Source organism: Malania oleifera, chromosome 13 (assembly GCF_029873635.1).
Source record: "Malania oleifera isolate guangnan ecotype guangnan chromosome 13, ASM2987363v1, whole genome shotgun sequence".
Taxonomy (NCBI): Eukaryota; Viridiplantae; Streptophyta; class Magnoliopsida; order Santalales; family Ximeniaceae; genus Malania; species Malania oleifera.
Window position 1 is genome coordinate 27,276,949 of NC_080429.1, and position 20,407 is coordinate 27,297,355.

General features: G+C 36.2%; 1 non-coding gene across 1 annotated transcript; it reads left to right on the forward strand.

Moving 5' to 3' along the window:
* The first annotated feature begins 8,691 nt into the window (after nucleotides 1-8,691).
* LOC131147077 (small nucleolar RNA R71) lies at nucleotides 8,692-8,798 on the forward strand. The gene has a single exon (XR_009134603.1). It is a non-coding gene; the product is annotated as a small nucleolar RNA R71 (small nucleolar RNA).
* The last annotated feature ends 11,609 nt before the right edge of the window (nucleotides 8,799-20,407 follow it).

Below are 20,407 nucleotides of genomic sequence, written 5' to 3' on the forward strand. Positions count from 1 at the left end.
GTGCTCATGGATAGATAACATTATCCAAAGCTTGCAACTTGGAAAACAAGTTAGGAGGGAACAAGAAATCAGGGAATTGGTTTTTCTTTTTCTTTTTTTTTTTTTAATTTGATTATAAAAGAAATTTAAAATAAATAGTAAATTAGTCAACAAAATTTTAACCTTGTATTTCTTAGATTTTAAAATTTAAATGAAGTCGTAGAATTTTGAGTAAATTTTTTTATTCTTGATAATGTTTGAGATAGAGGGAAAATAGAATGAAAATTTCATTTTGATATTATTTTATTTTAATTATTTTTTCCTTCTTGTTCTATCAAAATTCTTGATTCAAATTAATGATATCTCTAAGTTTATGGAATTATGATATACATAAAGTCATTATATGCGCCATAATATTGGTGACCTTCAAGGCCTTTTAAGTTCTACTTTTTCCTTGATTGCAAGTGATGTTACAATCTATTGTCGCGTCATGAGGATATAATATTGGCGCCAGTAGTTTGGCTCATCAAATAGGAAAACTTAGCCCCGTAGAATAGAGAATGCTTTAGAACAAAATAAAATGCTTAGTAATGTCAAGTGGCTAAGATCGTGGGAAGCTTCCATGACTAACTCATTTTGCATCAGATCGTATCTAGATACCATCTTAACTTATATATTGTTTATCAACCACAATCTTTGGATAAAGTAAATTGTTCACTAACAAACATTTAGTGAATATGCATTTCATCGATCACATTTTTGCAAAAAAATAGGCATATTAGATGTTAGGTGAAATGCATAAGTTGTATATTCATGGTAATTGTCAAACCAGGATTTGGTGCTTTTTGGGCTTTCTCTTCTTTTATGCTTTTAACCCTCTAAAGGGAGAACTATCATTATTTCATTTTTTTGTAAAAACAAGTATGGGATTGCACAGCAGAAATATAAAACGCAACAAAACAATGAAGCACCCAAGTATAATTCAAACACTCAGTATATCTGACAAATAACAAGAATCAACACACAAATATACGTGGTTCGGCAAAACTTACATCCACGAGAGCAATTCGACAAAGGTTTCACTATGAAAAAGAAAGTTACACAATAAAAAGATGCAATGATTTCTCTACAATCAAAACACGCCTAGAAAGACATATTTATCAACCCCTCAGAGGCTTCCCTCCAAATACCGAGCCGTCCCAACGTTCCAATTCAAAATTTGAATTCTTTCTCGTAGCCCTGAGAGCACTCGTCAACGAGTAGGGCACTCATCGACGAGAGAGAGACGTCCACTCGTCGACGAGTCCTTGAATTTTGATTTTCTTGCTCTCAGTATCTCAGAACTTCTGCATTTTTTTGACTCTCGGTATCTACTCATTGACGAGTCCCTGTTGCACTGCACCAATGAATTCATCCATATGTTTTTCTTCCTTTATTTATGAGCCCCACCAAGTATAGGAGCCACACACAAATGCAACAATCTTCACCTTGGCGATTATAGGAGGACTTGAAAAATATATCTGATTCCTCCACCTTGATCTTAGAACGTCCGTAACCGATGCAAACTGCAAGTGCACAATATCATAGTTTTATAATATAATAATGTGCAGAGTATCGTCCTCAGGGATTGATGTCTTAATTTTACCAAGTACCGAATTTATAATAACCTTAATTTTATTTAGAAAAATTAATAATTGTAGACTGCGAAATTTAAATGAAGCTACTTTAAATAAACTATTCAAGAGAATTTAAAACTGGATGCCACATATCAAATTACTGATGGTAAAAACTTTTAGGAAACCGATTTCACCTAATTTCTTACTATGCTTTACTCATCTAACCAATTTGAAATTGTATTCTCTTTTTGTTAGCAAATCTCCAATTTTTCCAAAAGCCTCTTTCGATAGCCAATCAGAACTTATTCTTGTTTATTATTTAACATAAGATTATGCAAATTAATAACGTAAGAACGCAATAAGACCCTCGATTTTTAATGCTACGTAAGTTCATACAAGTCTTTCGATCTCTATATTTACCTACGCTGAATTATTCAAGATCTATCCTATAATCCTCCATTTCGATAGAAAATCACAAGACTAAAATCATTTAATTAATAAAAAGTTAATTAAAAGCATTAGACACAGAATAACGCAAACAAACATTAATGAAAACTACTTTAGATAGCATCAAAGAGTAAGTATAAAACTGGCTACATCGTTTTCCTAGAATACAAAAATTTAGTTCATTCCGAAAATTAAATCCAACAATAAAGATTTCACCATGTTTTCTTTTATTTAGAGAGTAGAGGAAAAATCAACACTCACAGCACCGTCGTCGCTCGTCGCAAACACCTTAAGCACTGCCGTTGTTCGCTGCTTTCCGGTTCTCAAAAAGATTTTAATTTTTGAGCTTAGTGCAAACCACCTTGTTGTTCATGTCTTTTGTCTGCACAGAACCCCAAAAGAAAATCACCAGCCGAAAGACTTCCTTTCTGTGGCCTCCTATCTCCTCTGCGTGTGCTTCCCAGAAGAAGAAAAATCCTCTCCTTACGTGTGTGTGTGTGTGTGTGTGTGTGTGGGGCCTCCCCAGTATGCTCTTAGGCCTCCTCTGTGTCTCCCTCTAAAAAAAAAAAAGTTTCTTTTCTTTTAAGTCTCCAATATTCCAACCCTAACATCCGCCCCTAGCGCATCCATTCGTAAGCCCTCCAGCGCATGGGCTGCATGCGTGGGTCACATCACCCACTCCCACGGCCTAGCGCACACTCTCCTTTACGAATCCACATGCACGGCCCACTCTCCTTTGAGTTCTTTACTTCTTAACTCACACACCCACAGCCCACAATTTTGGACTTTTCAAAATTGTGTTTCCAAGCCACCAATTTTGACTTTTTCAATTTCATATATATATATATATATATATATATATTTCAAAGCCCACTATCTTTGACTTGTCCAATTGCATCTTTCCAAACTACACATACACACATATATTTGTCTCTTTTGATTTTTCTCTAAATGTCCAAGAGAGCCTTTGGCGCGTACTTTTGGTGCTCATGTACACGACACCTCTTCATGCTTACCGCGTAGTGCATGCGACGATCTTGATTCAGACTTTAGCTCATGTATACATGTGCATTTTTTTTTTTTACTTTAAGATCCAAAAATTATCCTGCAATAATAAAGCACGAGCATCCGTAAATTGTCTACAAAATAGGATAATTATCTCAAATGAGTTCAATATTGAAATATCAAACATAATTAGGCATTTTAATTAAAATTGTAATATTTAATGTATGATATTAAAGTCATAATTATGCTACTGTGGCACGTATCACACCCCCCAACTAGCGTTTTGCTAGTTCGTAGCTAATAACGTGAATGCAATTTAGGGCAATATCTTTAAATTTCAATGAATGAACGCACATGCAGCACAACCATTCCATTTCACATACAGGAATATCACCAAAGTGCACATAAGCTTATTCATACACAATTCACACAACTTTAACGCTAATCACTCATGTAGTTTCATCATTATAGCGCCATTAAGAAAAGTATACTCATATAAAATTAACCAGCAATCACAATTGAGAGTTAATGTAGTCATATAAATTCGAGTATAAATAGAAAAACTCTCGAGACATGTGCAATGTGTATGACTCGTTACACCTAAGATATCCGTGGACACCTAAAGGAATGTCGCTTTGACTCGGCCTAACTGGTATACCCTCAAAAACACTCAAAAAGGATGAGTTCACTCATTATATATAAGGAGGAGTGTCATGATCAAACATCCCACATATTGTAAGGAACAAACGCTAAATGTATGGAGTGAACTAGTCTGAAAAGGATCCAACCTATTTACGAGGTGTCGGGTCCTTCATCCTAGCATCTTCTCTCCTACTCGCCATATCCAACCAAGACCATCCTAGATCAACTTATTCACAAACCAGATGTGAATACATCTGAGACATTCGGTGGGTGAAGAGTCTTTATATGTAGATAACATGTGTCTTGTCCCTAACTTTTGTTGTAGTTGTGTGGAGCATGTATTAATCTTTCACCTCTGCTGGGGTATTTCTATTTCTCTTTTTCTTTCTTCTGCTCATTTTCTATCTCCCTATTAGATATCACCCCTAGGCTAACAATTCAAAAACCAAGACTAGTGTACAAAGAATACCTATAAAAAAAAAATAGGGAAAGATGAGTTTTATGAACTCTGAGTTGACGTCAAAAACTAAAAAAAAATGATAAATTACTCAACAGTACCTCATAAGGTGTCACAGTTGCCACAAGCACTCTCTCAGTGTTCACAAGGAACCCTCAGTGCTACAAGTCACGTGAACATGTATTTTTTTAAGTCTCAAGAGATACCATGTAGATACAAGAGTCTATATAGCAAGATTAACACAATTGAACTCCCAATTAACTTTCAATGAGTTACGATTCCTAGTTTAGCCATATAAATAGAAACGACACATAAATGACCCAAGTGTGTACTCCTAGGTTATGTGTAAGTATATGAAGGGCATAAGTAGTGTCACACATGGCCTAATCATCCATATTCACACTTTTTTTTTTTCAATATTCTTCAAAAACGAGAAAGATTGAAGAAAAGAAAGAAACTTCCCTGACTAATTGGTGAATCCGTCGAGGAATTAAATTTTCAGCTCTGTACTCGTGCCAAATAAACCTGCATCAAAAATCTAAATTATTCAAAAGTTCATAGATAAATAAATAAATAAAGTAATAAAGATAAAAGAAATAAACAAAAAAAACTCTTTGGGTTGCCTCCCATAAGCGCTTGTTTTAATATCTCCAACAAGACGTTGCAATCTTCATCAACCAGGATCTCCAAGAGGAATAAATGCACAGTTCCTCTCCATTTGTTTTCCATAGTAGTGTTTCAATCTCTGACCATTAACTCTAAATATATTCCATATCTTGTCTTTCAAGTTTATTGCTCCAAAAGGGAAAACTTTGTCAACTGTATAAGGACCTGTCCATCTTGATCTTAACTTACCTGGGAAGAGTTTCAATCGTAAGTTGAAGAGTAGAACCTAATGTCTTAGAGCAAACTCACGCCTAAGAATCTATTTGTCATGCCACTTCTTCGTCTTCTCTTTGTAGATTTATGCATTTTCATATGCATCACCTAAGAAAGCATAACGAAGATGCTCATGGAATTGCTTCAACTCTAGAGATATAGGTTGCTGCAACTTTTCTTTAGAGATTACAAAATCCGTCTTTGCTACCATAGGTTCTAGCCTCCCCACATTCTACTGTGTTGTAATCTGCTACAAGGATCGTTCTAGGTGATCAACTGGTACATCTTTTTGAAATATTTTTTCTACACCTTGTTGAATGACATCTACTCGAAAATGTTGGCCTAACTAGGCTTTTCAATCAGTTTTGGTGATAACAAACAAATGACATTTTAACTTGGAAAAGTAAAGTTTTGATGTTTCAGGAAAACAAGGATTATTGTGGATCATCAAGGTTGATGACCTTCAAAGAGAGTCAAGAAGAAGCTTAGTATAGCTTAATATTGATCAAAGCAAGGGAAGCTACAACAAGCTCATGCAAACATCCAATGGACTTTGAAAGCAACAAGGAAATGGATGATCTCAAAGATTAGCAAATAAGATTTTTAGGAAAACAAATGTAAGTACTTCAAGGGTTAAATATTTATTGAAATATCTTTTGAAACTTTCTTAGGGATTATGTGGACTTAGATATTTTCTAAAAATCCCTGAATAAGTTTTATAAAGTTTAAAAGAAAGAGAGCAAATTAGTTTTTAACACTAAAAGAAAAAAATGAGAAAAGAAGTTAGTGAGCTTCAACTTCAGATGACTGAAGAATATCTTCAGACGTCTAAAGAATAAGTTTAGATGTCCGAAGATTTTTTAGGAAGAAACTTCAATAGGCAGTAGCAGTTCATATGACTGAACTTGGACTTCGGTCTTCTGAACCCGACTCTTCGATCATCTGAACCTCCTCTTCGGTCATTTGACCCTGTATCCACTTAATTTTTTTTTTAAGGATTCAGGAACTTCAGATGACTGAACCCGACTCTTTAGTCATCTGAACACTGTTTAACGGACAAATTTTTTTAAAATTTAATATTTTAAATATCAGTTGCTTGGGCTCCAAACTTTCTAAAAACTTGGAAATACTCCAAGGAAACTTTAGCAACAAGGAAACTCATCTGAATGCCTATAAATACATGGTTTTCTAAATCAAAATACACCAAAGTTTTGAAAATCTCTCATAAGCTCTCTTGCTTTAAAAGTTTCATCTTGTTCATCTTTTGCAAACTGAAAGTGCTGTGATTCTGAGATTCTTGATCATCAATCCCTAAAGTTATATTGCTAATTTCTCATTTGGAGAAAAGGGAGTTTGGTGAAATCTTTGTTAAGCTTCAAAAATGTATTTCATTCTTGATATTTAAACTTTTGAAGTACATAGTTTTGAATTGTACTAACTTGCTCTTTGTGTGAGCATTCTTTGTACACAATCTTCTTATTGTTTTTATTATAGATTTTGGACGATTCCAGGTTGTTGGATTGTTGACCAAACGAGGGTATACTTTTTGGAGAAGGTAGGCTTTAGCCTTAACAAAGGAGTGGTTGTAATCGGTGTTGTTCCGCCTAGTAAAGGAACTGCAAATAGTGGAATCCTTTGGTAGGTTTTGCCAAGGGTGAGGACGTAGGCTGTGTTGAAACCGAACCTCGTAAAAGTCTCGTGTTATTCTTTCTCTTCCCTACTCTTTATTTTTCAGCAATATTTACAATCTGTGTGGTTGTTCTAAAATGGAAAAAATCTAAGTATTTGGTTATTAAATAGACCGGAAGATAATTTGTTTTGGATTGATCAGCATTGATTGCGGAAACTGAAAGGGACTACGTTGGTTAATCATTCTTAACTTATTAATCTGAAAGTTTGTTTAAAAGCTGAATATTGGGAGGAATTGTGCATAAGATTTTATTTAACACAAATCTTATACTAGTACAGGAAATTTTCTTATTATTTATTGAGTGGTTAATTATCTTGTTCATTGGTTGAGTTTATTAATCTTGTGGTTACGTTTAAGTATTACTTGAAGTAATAAAACAAAATAATTAAAAAGGGAAATAAAATTTTAAAGTCCCAATTCACCCCCCTCTTGGGAAGCTATTCCTAATTTCAGAAAACAAGTGCTTGGATCTTCTGAGAATCTCATGTTTTGGTAGATTTTGAACATAACCTCTTCTTTCTCCACTCTAAATGTTAACTCACCCTTTTGAACATAAATTAAAGCCCTTCTAGTGGCCAAGAATGGTCAGCCAAGAATTAGTGGAACTTCTTGGTCTTCCTCCATATCTAACACCACAAAATTAGCAGGAAAAATAAATTTATCCACTTTTACCAATACATCTTCTATGATTCCACATGGATACTTGATGGATCGGTCTGCTAGTTGCAAAGAAATGGTTGTTTGTTTCATCTCTCCAAGTCCCAATTTCCTGCAAAAAGAAAGTGGCATAAGATTAATGCTAACACCAAGATCACATAAAACTTTATCAAAAAATGAATTTTCAACAGTGCAAGGCAAAGTAAACTCCCTGGATCTTTTAATTTCTGAGGTAATTTCTTTTGAAGAATAGCACTGCACTCCTCGGTAAGCTTCATTGTTTCGAACTCCTCCAACCTTCTTTTCTTGGAAATGATGTCTTTCAGGAATTTGACATAATTTGGCATTTGTTCCAAGGCATCTGCAAAAGGAATATTTATGTGAATTTTCTTTAAAATATCCAAAAACTTAGAAAATTGCTTATCTAATTTTTGTTTTTGAAAACGTTGAGGATAAGAAAGTAGAGTAGAGAGAATAAAAGGATTGTCAAGAAATGAAATTGCTAGTGACGTGTCAGTCTCTCCTGGTGTATCATCCAAAATCTCCTCTTCTTTCCCTTTTTTCTTGCGTCGGCCATTCTTTTGAGTTGTAGGTGTGGACATGGTTTCCCTTGCTGGTGACTTCTCAATTTCTCTTTCACTCCTAAGTGCGATGACATTGCATTGTTCCTTTGGATTCACTTATGTGTTGCTAGGAAAAGTTCCTCTTTGTTGGGAATTTATAGTCGTGGCCAGTTGCCCAAACTGCATTTCAAGATTTTTCATGGCGGCTCCCATATAATTGCAATGAGTCTCGATGTTGTCTAGCCATGCATCTGTCTTTTTAAACCTTACTTTTTTCTCCTTAACAAAAGATATCATGGCATCCTCGAGTGACATCTTCTTCTCACCTTGATGACTACCAAGCCCTAGATGGTAATACTGCGGCACCAGATTACCCCGATAGTTGTAGTTCTGATTGTTGATGTATTGAACCTATTCATGACTCACTTCATTGCTCGGATTTGTCCTACTTGTACTTGCCTATATTTTGCACCTTGTGGTATCCTATGGGTTGTCAAAGCTGAAATTTGATGAGGCAGAGAAGCAACTTGAGCTGAAAGTGCAGCAAACGACTCCAATTCATGAATTCCAGCAACTTTCTTATCCGTAGTTCTTTCAGTTGGTCATTGATAGTTATTTGAGGTCATTTCTTCCAAAAGCGAAGTAGCATCCTCAGGTGTCTTTGACATCAAAGTTCCCCTAGACATAGCATCAACTAAAGTCCGAGTTTGCCTGTTCAACCCATTATAGAACATTTGAATCGACAACCAATCTGGCAATCCATGTTGTGGGCAGCGTTGAATCAAATCTTTATACCTTTCCCATGCTCCATAGAGAGATTCAAAATCATGTTGCTTGAATTGACTAATCTCACTCCTGAGTTAAGCTATTTTTATAGGTGGAAAGAATTTAGCAAGAAAATTTTCTGCCATGTCCTGCCAACTAGTGATACTCTTGGGTTGTAAAGACTATAGCCAACCTTTTGCTTCGTTCCTTAAAGAGAAAGGGAAGAATCTCAGTCTAATGGTGTCTTCAGTAACACCATTGATCTTCACAGTATCACAAATCTCCAGAAATATCGCTAGATGGATATTGGGATCATCAAGTGGTGATCCACTAATTTGGGCCTACTACACCATGCTCATTAGTGCGGGTTTGAGCTCAAAATTGTTGGCATTGATAGGCTGGCATCTGATACCCGAATAGTTGTCATTCACAACTGGCCGTACATAATCCTTCAGGGTACGTGGCTACGCATTATCTTGTCCGATCTCCATGGCTAGTACCCTCTGTTTCCTTAGTGCTCTGAGCATTCTTTCAATCTCTAGATCAAAAGGAATAATGGCACGGGGTTCTAGCACTGCGTATCCAACAAAAAAAACACACCATAAAAATAGGAAAAAAATGTAATAAAATAAAAAAAAAGAAATAAATAAAAATATAAAAATAAAATTCTGAATTAAAACCAAGATTACTTTGAATCGATATTGGAAAAAATAAGAAAAACTCAATCCCCGGCAACGGCGCAAAAAACTTAACCAGTGCAAACTGTAAGTGCACAGTATCATAGTTTTATAATATAATGATGTGTAGAGTATCATCATTAGGAATTGATGTCTTAATTTTACCAAATACCGAATTTATAATAACCTTAATTTTATTTAGAAAAATTAATAATTTTAGACTGCGAAATTTAAATAAAGCTACTTTAAATAAACTATTCATGAGAATTTAAAACTGGATGCCACTTATCAAATTACTGATGTTGAAAACTTCTAAAAAACCAAATCAATTCTACAAATGAATATATTACATTTGAAAACAATAATTGGTCTTCAAGCTTTACTTACTTTGTGTCCATCTTGATCTTAACGATCTTAGTTCTTGCACAAAACCTCAAACACCCATTAGATACAATGAGTATTTGTCATAATCAAAACTGTACGTGACCTATAATGTCAACAAACTATATTTTACTATTGTATGGAAAGATCATATGTTTTGCTATATGAAAATAATACATCATCTATAGGGTATTTCTAAAATCCAATTTTTGAAATTTCACAAATATATAACACATGAAAAATCATAATCTATACTCTAAATTTTATGTCCTGAAATATCCAAAAAATCATATGCTAAAAATCTCATAATCACATGTTATGTTGGAATTAGTGTATTCCCAAGAGGGGGGTGAATTGGAATTTTAAAAACTTTTCCTATATTAAACCAGATATCAGTAATACACAACCTAGGGTCTTTCTATGCAATCCCAAATGCGCAGATAAGTATAATGTGCGAAAATTAAATCATGTGCATCATTCACAATATATCAAATATATTATACATGTGTAAGAATATAAAGTGCAAGAATTTAAGAGCAGACACAAGATATGTTATTGAGATTTGGCCAATACTGCCTACGTCTCTGCCTCAAGCTCACAAGCAATAGGATTCCACTATGGCTCACTTAATGGGTGGAACAACACATAATACAACACCTTAACAAGATGGTGCACCTAGTTCTCTTAACCAGGTCTGAACCAATCCGAAACTATTCATAAGGCTAGTCTCCCTCTTCTGACCATACGTTAGGAATACAATGGATAATCAAATATTGTGTACAAAGAAATGCTTCTAATACAAGCAGATGTGTATAACAATTACAGCCCAAAATACACTCACGTATGATATGAAAATAAGCTCAATGTGAGAATGGTGATTTTTCTCAAAATAACTTTTCAGAATCTTTGAGTAAAATGTATGCAGTGAATATTTCAAAGATTAAATCCCAAAAGATCTCTTCCCAAAATATTTTCAAAAACTTGTTCAAAGGAAGTTAGGGTTTTTATTTTCTAATGATTTTGCAAAATAATGTGCATCAATGTGAGCACAAATGCAAGAAGACTTTCCCAACACAAAATATATTATGGTATATGTGCGCTTAAGTCTTTCAAAGATTCAACCAATAAAAGTTTTCCCAAAAATATTTGTCAAGAAAAATTAAGTGGGAAAAACATGAAGGCAACTCTCAAAATGATTTTCAAACTAAAAGGCTTAGGAGGGAGTAAAAATACTTTACAAAGAATGAATGCCCAAAAATATGACTCTTTCAACAATCCCTTTAAGACAATCGATTTGTAAGCAAGGGAGTGAAAGAACAAATCAAGGCTCTCTTGAAAATGATTTTGAAATTTATGAGAGTAAAAGAGTATGGAAAATAGGCTTTGAAAATGAAAAATATTGTAATAATATTTAAGAGAGTTTTCAGTTAATCATTTTGCTAATTATGAGTAATGAGGGGGTATATATAGATATTGGGAAAAATATGACCGTTGGGGACATAACAGGAATTTTGGGAATTGTTTGATTATGTTTAATAAAAATTAACCTTATTTAATCGTGGTAAAAATCTGACCAACCCGACGTTCGGTCGACCATATTTAAGCTTCGATTGACCATATTACTAAGTTCAGTCGACCATGGCATTTTTGAACTAAGGTTTTGGTTGACCGTACAAAGGCAATTTCAAACCCTTTGTAGGTTAGGTTGACCATGGCTGAGGTTCAGTTGATCGTTCATGAGGTTCGGTCAACCGTGACCAATTTGAACTATGAGTTTGGTCAATCAAGTAGTTAGGGGTCAGGCACATGTTAGTTCGGTCGATCGTGGAGGACACATTCATTTCTGAACGATCGACCGAGCAAAGTCAACATGTTAACTTCTGGTAGGTTCGGTCGGCCGAGGCATTTATACTGCCAAGGATTCAGTCGACCGAATCCTTAATTTTGGTCAACTTTCTAAGTTTGGTCAACCAAGGTCAAATGACCTTGCAATGGTCGGCCGACCGAGGCTTTTAATTAAGTCCGAAAACCTGGTGTCGGTCGACCTTTGTAAACTCCGTTTTAGCCCAAATCTTTAACCTTAACCAGTTAGTTATTTAAGAAATAAGTTTCTGTGTAAAGTGCTAGTCCCTAAGGTCAGCTATGGTCATTTTGAGCTTACATCCACATCATGCATGTCATGCAATTATTACAGACCAAATTAAAACAAAATGCGCTACAATTGAAAGTAGATGTCTCTTCTTCTTCTACCTTGCTCTTCAAGCCTTATGGAATACACCAAGATGTATAATCTTGAGGTCCTTCTGGCTTCCATTTTCCTTTTACCTCATGTGCATGTTAAAATAAAGACTTGTTCGCACGCTAAATGTGCACATGAGATACAAACGCTTTGTCAACATCAAAACAGGGATCATACTCAAAAAGTCAACATGTTATACTTTAGTCAATAAATCTCTAAAATTATCTGGCATAACTTATCCCCTTACTTGATTCCCTGAGGAAACGCTCACACGGATCTTGAACCTGTGCCTGTGGCATTCGCACGCTCCAAACCCTAAAATCATATTTTCCCCAGTTCAATCAACTCAACCCTAGAAAAATAATCCTATGCACATTTTTAAGGCCTGAATACTCCAAATAACCAATTAAACCCTAAAATACCTTACTTACCATTTTGGAGTGGTGCCTAGAAACCCCAATTCAACAATTTGCTTCGATTAACTTGTAGAGAATCATCCCTAGATCCTCGTGGTGGTTTCTGATCGTCAAATCGGGCTGTAATTGGGCCGAAAATGAGAAGAGAAGGATGAAGGGCCGAAACTTAAAGAGAGAAAGTGAGGGAGAGTAAGATTTTCATTGAAAAATGACCTAAAAGCCTTTATATAGACTGTTGGCCACGTGTACTCTTCGATGAGACACGTGTACTTGTCAATGAGACAAAGAAAGACGTTTGTCAACGAAAATAATGAGTTCAATGACAAACTCTTAATGGTCTGAAATTGTGACGCCTCAATTTTCAAACCATTTTTTTCTTTAAAAATAACACAGATAACCCATATATTGGCCACATCAACCACTGATACCATAACACATAACCCAACCCGAAAGTGGGTACTGGGTATAAAATCATACTCATACACAACCCTAATAGCGGAAGTCATTCATGTATATATATACATACAAACCACAACGAATACACATACTAGAGTATCAACCATCCATAATTAGAAGTCCAACACAAAAACTCTAGGGGAATCAAACCTCACTAGGTCAAAATACTCACCTTGATTACTCAGGGTATCAGCTCCCCTCTATCACGAATTTCTATCACTGGGTCTATCTCGGTTTCCTAAAATATTTAAATGATTGGGTGAGACACATCTCAGTAAGATGGAATAAATTATCTACAGTGTGTGGCAATATGAGATTCATTATATCATAACATATATTCATTTCATTAAAAATATCTAGAGAGAGAAAGTGTGTGTGTGAGAGAGAGAGAGAGAGAGAATGACGCTGAAAAAAGAGGGTTTCACCCTTTATAGGCCAGGATTCGTCGACGAATTCAAGTGGTTCGTTAACGAATACATGAAGGCACTTTGTTGACGACGATACTATTTCGTTGATGAACCTACAATTCCCTAAACTCTCTCGATAATCTCTCATTGATGAGACACGTGTACCTCGTCGCCGAAATCTATGGGGCATTCTTCAGTGAAGACCCTAAGTTCGTCGACGAAGCCCTGTTTTCTCTCCCTTTAAAAATTCCCTTTTTCCTTCTCTTTCATTATTTTTATTAATTTAATTTTTCGGGTCTCTACATTTTTCCATACTTATAAACTTTCGTCCTCGAAATTTGTCATTCATCACATTTCCAATTTTAAAGAATAACATCGCCATTTTATTAATTACCCTCACTTATGGTGAAGGAATACCATGGTTACATAGGGGTTCTAGGAGATTACAACCATTGAAGAGATTACAACCATTGAAAGAAAATTCTCCCAAAACCCATTAACCAAAATACCCCCCCATTGTCACGCCTCGAACCCACAGATGGGTCCCAGGTGTGATTATAGTAACCTCATCTGTCTTTGTATCAATTAAAACATACATGATACAATACCAAATGAGAGTCCAACCCCGTGGGGTACATGGATGCCCTTAAAACATAAACATACACATCCATACTCATCAAATACACAGCGAAATACGGTCTTTCTATACATGTACAATACCATAGGATATACCTTCCCATAATTACAATGCATACTCCAGGTGTCTACAAAAACCATCATGACAATCCGGTTACAAAACTCATACCTAATCAGGCACCAAAAGTTGCTAACGACACCCCCGCTTCCAAATGTTAAGATGCTAATTACGGCTACCTGAAGGAAAGAAGAAAGCAGGTTATATCAGTGTGTGGCATACCAGTGTTATTTTACGTAAAACATAACACCATACAATACGATACAGTTCGAAAGCATTTCCATACAATTCCATACAGTTCCAGTATTTTCATAAATCTATTCCAGTACATACGATACCCAAACACACGGCCAGTGTCGTCACACTAATACGCAACTACTCTATGAAACCTGAAGCTTCACAACGATTACGTTGCCAATACAATGTAGCTCACACCCCTCGATGACCAGCCGGAACACACAGGTGATATTTCATACCCTCAGATATAGAGTCGGACAGTTTTACCCATGGTTTTGACACCGGTACATGGCGCAATATATGGTAATTAGCTGCCACATAGTTGTTTCAGCATACGGTAATTAGCTGTCCTTAGCCGATTTTGCAAAACCAGGAATCATTTAGAAACTCATGTTTCTATACTCATCAGTGTACGGTAATTAGTCACCACATAGCTATTTTACAAAAAACCTGGAACAATTACATACAACCATACATTCCACACTTATTTGGTTTACGAAAAATCATATCATTTTCCAATTCAAGTATATAGTTTTATACAAATATGGATAACAGTCATCTCAAAGATACAGTTTAAATAAAACAAACGATTTTCCAAACAAAGCAGATGATACCCGAAATCCCCAAATTTCTCGAAAACTGTAACCCAAAAATCCCGTATTTTTACCCAAAAGATTTCCCAAATAAGTTACCAAAACATACATATGATCGTAGCCTACAAGTTTACCGATCCCAATTTCAAAAATAATTGATATAAACTGAATCCCCTTACCTTGATCTGAATTCCAACTACAAACTCTACGATCCCCAAAATTACGAACCGAGATTCCAAAACCTATAAACCACAGTACAATACATGCTTACAACTCATACTACTACCCATATTTTGAATTAGGAAGGAAAATTGAGTCTTACCTCAATTTTGGTCAAAAACCCGAAACTGCTCGAAACGAGATTCCGATCTGCTAGAAACGTAAAGAATCCTTCCCTGATCCTCGTGGTAACGTCTAATTTATGAATCAGGTGACGAACGGCATAGAAATCAATAAAGAGAGAGAGCTTCGAGTTCTAGAGAGAGAGAGAGAGAGAGGATACTAAGCTAACTTAGCTTGGAAGCAACTCATTTGGATATTTATAGCCCTTTGATTCGGGTGGATTCGTCAACGAATTGGCGTCCTCATCGACGAGTCTGCCATTACCTTCGTCGATGAGACGATGGCCTCGTTGACAAGCCCGAGGTTCCAGATTTTCCAAAATGCCTTGGGATCTCCTCGTCGACGAGACACTGAATTTCATAGCCGAGAACAAAAGGGACTTCGTCGACGAACTCTAGCTTCGTCGACGAAACTTGCCCAAATTTCCACTTTACCCTTCTTTTGAATATTTAATCCACATACTACGGTTTGGGTTCTTACACCCATTCTATACAAATTCTGTAGTAATCCTAAAAGTAAAAATAAAAATTATTATTATTATTAAAAAAAATAAATTAAATTAAAATTAAAATTAAATATAAATTTTTTTTAAAATTAATTAATTAATTAATTAACTATTATTATTAATTAGATAATATAATATAATAATAATAATATAATATTATAATGATATATATATATATACACAAGATATACATCCTGAAGGATTTAAGAATCCTTCAGGAGGAAGTAACAGCAGAGAGCCCCCTCTTCTCCTCGTCTCCGTTATTCAATCGATCAAAAATTCGAAAATACCGTTGGGCTCTGCTCGCCGCCACCAAAATTTCTACTAGAGCGGATCTGTCGTTGGAGCGGCATAGGCATGTCTCCTGGGGTAAGGTCAAATCTCAAACTTACCTCAATTTCTCTTAAACTATAATCCCCATTAATGAACGGAAATTGCCAGGAGACTCATGGGGAGATTCTCTACAATCTAGCCGGAGTAGGTTTTCGAATTGGAGCTCCGGGGTACCAATCCTAAATCAGGGGTCAGTTTAATAATTTAGACTTTTATTAGGCTATTTAGGGTATTTAGAACTTAGGGAAATTTTAGGGAAAGTTACTCTAAGAATTGTGACGAATAATGTAGTGAAGTTTAAATTTCAAGGCTCAAAGATTTTGAATGTTGTGGGGCGTAGGCTGAGGCTTTATCAGGTTTTTCGGGAATCGGGTAAGAGGATTAAGTTAAGTCAGTAATTTTATGAAATTTGAATCAATTTAATTGTTATGTTTATATAAATATATTTATTTATTTATTCATTTGGGAATTTAAAAGCTATTTTGAAAACCAACCGGTTGAAATGGATTTTACAACCTAAGATATATGGTATGATATTTTTGAATAAAATGAACAGTGAAAAGCTTTTTTGTTTATATGGATATATTAAAATGTGAAAAATCATGTGGGAGATGATTTTATTTGTATGAATTATTGTATATCTGGATTTAGGATCTTAGAATAGTGGACTCTTTTTGGAATACTAAATTGTTTGAGAAATACTAGAAATACTTGTGAAAATACTGGAACTGTTTATGAAATGCAGGAGTTTGAGCTAACAACCAGTGGCCAGGTATTGTTTGATTGACCGAGGGCTAGGATTATTATTTGATGGCCAAGGGTCAGGTTTTAATTGATGGCTATATGTCGGATTGTATTTTGTGGCTGAGGGTCAGGCTTTTGGAATAATAGGAAATATATGTGAATTAATGTTTTAAATGGTGATTTCTATTATCTAAATTGTATGATATGCTTTAGGAACCTTAGGTACCAGTGTATTATGAGCACGGTACCGTTACTAGTTAGACCATATGCACCCACATTGTCTGGATAGAAGTGTAGGGGGTCCAGCCGACTGCCTACGTGAGGTTGAAGTAAGGGCGTCGGACCTGCAACTTTGCTGTGGATGCCTACAGATGTGTTTGCAGAGGATGTTGTTTTTTACTTTGTTTGGGCTGATCACCCAAGCTTAGTCTAGCCTTTGGACTGCACAACCCATGCCATGGGGAAGTAAATGGTGTGTTTGTCACAGGGAGTGTCTTATATGCATATATGTTAATTTATACGAATATAGTTAATTAATAAGATAACTTTGAGGGCTTGCTGAGAAAGCTGAGTGCCCTAGTAGCAGTAATGGTACTAGAGCAGAGGGAAGCTACTTGTATAAGCGGGTAATCTTCCCTATCCTCGGCTAATTGTGTGTGTGAGTGTAAAATAAGAAGGTTTTCATAAATATGTTTATCTGCTTAGTGAATTGGTTATTTTCTGTACACTAAATGCATGCTGGCCACACACTGACATTAACTTAGTCTTTCTTTTACTGAACTGTGCTTCACCCCTACTTTACAAACTATCTTTTCAGGAAATCCTAGAAATCGGGTCTAGCGGGCTAGAGGAGCCAGGCTAGAGGTGTAAATTCATGTAGGTAGTGTGTAGATAGAGATTTTATTTTTGTTTAGTTTTATGGGATGTAGTTATGTGGAAATGAATATATTTTTGTATAAAGATAGTTAGAACTCTGGCAATGTAATTTAAGGATTTAATATTTTATTTTCACTGCGTATGTGTGTTTTATATTTGATGATTAAGGTATCAGGTACACTGACATCACTAAAGTAGCACTCCGAGCCCACGTGGTGGGTCAGGGTCATTACAGGTGGTATCAGAGCCCAAGTTTGCTAGGTTCTGCAGACTTTAAGGATTGATAATTACCAGAGTATAGGTTGATATAAGATAGGGATAGGAGTGGGTAGGTTAAGAGGGGTTTTAGTCTGGAAGCTTGGAGACAGAAATCTATTGACGGACTTCTGTGGTTTTTGAATCAGTCGCGAGTTTCAAAAAACCATGGTAAATCCATCGATGGTTTCATTTCTAGGTTGAGGGACTTGAACTCAAAAAATTTAGGTTGGAATGTTAGGATGAGTGGGTATGTGTGTGAAGTTAATGTTAGGATGGAGGTTTTTACCTCAATGGTTTTATGATAGAATTTGAATATGAATTACTAAATTAGAATCCATATATTATATCAATTCCATTATTCCATATTTGCATTAATTATGTTAAAGGTGAAATTTCTAAGTCGGGTTATATCCTATTTACATACTGTCAGATAGTGCCATTGTATTATTTGATTTAGGCGCAACCCACTTGTTTGTGTCTAAGGGATTTGTTAAATTATGTGGGTTAGAGGCTCAATTGTTAAAGACTGAGTTAGTAGTGGGCACATCGACAGGTTTAGTGCTAGTATGTAGCAAGGTGATCAAGGATTATCCATTAGAGATTCAAGGGAAAGTATTGCCTGCTAGTTTGATAGTCCTTGATATGCATGGTTTTGACATTATTCTGAGCATGAACTGGCTAGCATCCAGTTATGCGAGCATTGACTATCGCAAAAGGAGGTGGTGTTCAGACCTCATAGGGAGCAGGAGTTTATATTTGTTGGGTCATGTGTGCATTCAGCACCATGGATCCTTTCGGCTATTCAGGCAAAGAGGTTACTTTTGGGGGGATGCTAGGGTTACCTTACAGTGTTGAAGAAAGCACCGAAGGAGGAGCTTAAGTTGGAAAATATCCCAGTGATAAGGGAGTTCTCTGTTGTTTTTTCAGAGGATTTACCGGGGTTGCCTCCTGATCGTAAGGTGGAATTTGCAATTTATTTGATCCCATGGATAGCACCAGTCTCCAAAGCCCCATATAGAATGGCTCCAGCTGAATTAAAGGAGTTAAAGGAACAACTACAAGAGCTTTTAGACAGGGGGTTTATCAGACCGAGTGTATCGCCCTGGGTGCACCGGAGTTGTTTATGAAGAAGAAGGACGGGTCGATGAGGATGTGCATCGACTACTGAGAGATTAGTAAGGTAACGGTGAAGAACAAGTATCAATTACCCCGAATTGACGACCTATTTGATCAGCTTCAAGGTACGTAGATTTTCTCTAAAATCGATTTGCGATCTGGATATCATCAGGTGAAGGGTAGATCAAATGATGTATCGAAGACTACTTTTCGGACTCGATATGACCATTATGAGTTCTTGGTTATGTTATTCGGGTTGACGAATGCTCCAATAGTATTCATGGATCTGATAAATGAGGTATTCAACGAGTACTTAAACCAGTTTGTTGTTGTGTTCATAGATGATATTTTGGTCTATTCGAGGAGCCCTGAGGAGTATGAAGCTCATCTGAGACTAGTACTTCAGGTGTTTAGGGAAAAGAAGTTATTTGCTAAACTTAAGAAATGTGAATTATGGCTGGAGCAGGTTACATTTCTGGGTCATGTGGCATCCAAGGAAGGGATTTTAGTGGATCCGAGCAAAGTAGAGGTTGCAGTTGACTAGACAAGGTCAAAGAACGTGCAGGAAGTTAGAAGTTTTCTAGGTCTTGTCGGATACTATCGCCGATTTGTCGAGGGATTCTCTAGATTATCAGGGTCTTTGACACGACTCACGAGGAAGAATGTGAAGTTTGACTGGACTGACGAATGTGAGCAGAGCTTTTAGGAATTGAAGCAGCGTTTAGTCACTATCCCAATGTTGGTCCTTCCATCATGTGAGGGTGAATTTGTAATTTACAATGATGCATCGTAGAAGGGATTTGGTTGTGTTCTAATGCAGCAGGGGAAAGTCATTGCGTATGCATCTTGCTAGCTGAAAGAGTATGAAAAAACTATCCTACACATGACTTGGAGCTGGCAGCAGTTGTGTTTGCATTGAAGATCTGGCGATACTACCTTTATGTGTAAGGTGCGAGATCTTTACTGACCATAGGAGTGTCAAGTACTTCTTCACCCAGAAGGATTTGAATATCAGGCAGCGCAGATGGCTCGAGTTGATAAAGGATTATGACTGCACCATTAGCTATCATCTAGGAAAGGCGAATGTGGTAGCCAATGCATTGAGCCGAAAATCTAGGGGTACGTCAACCTCAGCAGTTATGAATTCTTACCATATCGTGATGGAGCTAGAGAGGTTGGGTATAGAATTTGTAGAAGGGAATCATCAAGCGTTCATTTCTAGTCTGGTGGTTCAACCAATTTTACGGGAGAGAATCAAAACAGCTTAGTTAAAAGATGCAGAGTTGATGGAGATTGTAAAGAAGTTACAGGATGAGCAACACAGAGACTTTAATGTTGCTGAGGATGGAATTCTTAGATTTCACACTCGATTGTGTGTGCCATATGACGTAGAGATAAAGAGGATGATTCTAGGGGAAGCTTACCATTCTCTC